This window comes from Neopelma chrysocephalum, unplaced genomic scaffold (genome assembly GCF_003984885.1).
Source record: "Neopelma chrysocephalum unplaced genomic scaffold, ASM398488v2 Primary Assembly neopelma1_95451, whole genome shotgun sequence".
NCBI lineage: Eukaryota > Metazoa > Chordata > Aves > Passeriformes > Pipridae > Neopelma > Neopelma chrysocephalum.
Window position 1 is genome coordinate 608 of NW_020924124.1, and position 667 is coordinate 1,274.

The 667-nt window shown below is 48.7% G+C and overlaps 1 protein-coding gene across 1 annotated transcript in view; it reads right to left on the reverse strand.

The window, feature by feature from the left end:
• LOC113980864 (vacuolar protein sorting-associated protein 52 homolog) overlaps positions 1 to 667 on the reverse strand; it is a gene marked incomplete at its 5' end in the record, with an annotated part of 5,968 nt that overhangs the window by 583 nt on the left and 4,718 nt on the right. The window lies entirely within an intron of this gene.

Consider the following 667-nt stretch of genomic DNA (forward strand, 5'->3'; position numbering starts at 1 on the left):
AGGGAAAGGGGGAGAAGAAATGGGGGAAAGGGGGGGAGAGGAGGGGGAAAAGGGGGGAAAATGGGGGGAAAGGGGGGAAAAATAGGGGGAAAAGGGGGAGAAAGGGGGGGAAAAATGGGGAAAGGGAAAAAATTGGAAAAATGGAAAAAGAGAAGGAAAATTGGGGGAAAAGGGGAGAAAGGGGGGGAAAGAAGGAGAAAAAGGGGAGGGAAATAGAGAAAAGGAGGAGAAATTGGGGGAATGGGGGGGGAATGAGGGAAAGGGGGAGAAAAACGGAGAAAAAGGGTGGGAAAAGGGGGAAAAGGAGGAGAAATTGGGAGGAAAGGAGGGAAAAAGGGGGGAAAAGGAGGGGAAAGGGGGGAAATGAGGGAAAGGGGGAGAAAAACAGGGAGAAAAAGGGTGGGAAAAGGGAGAAAAACAGGGAAAGGGAGGAGAAATGAGGGGGAAAAGGAGGGAAAATTAGAGGGAAAAGGGAGTAAAAGGGGGAAAATGAGGAGAAATGAGGGGGAAAAGGAGGGAAAAGGGGGGAACTGAGGGAAAAGGGAGAAAAATGGGGAAAATGAGGGAAAAAAGAAAATAGGAAAAACAAGGAGAAAACGGGAAGGGGGAAAAATGGGGGGAAAGGGGAAAAATGGGGCAAAAGGGAGAAAAATGGGAAATAGGGAAA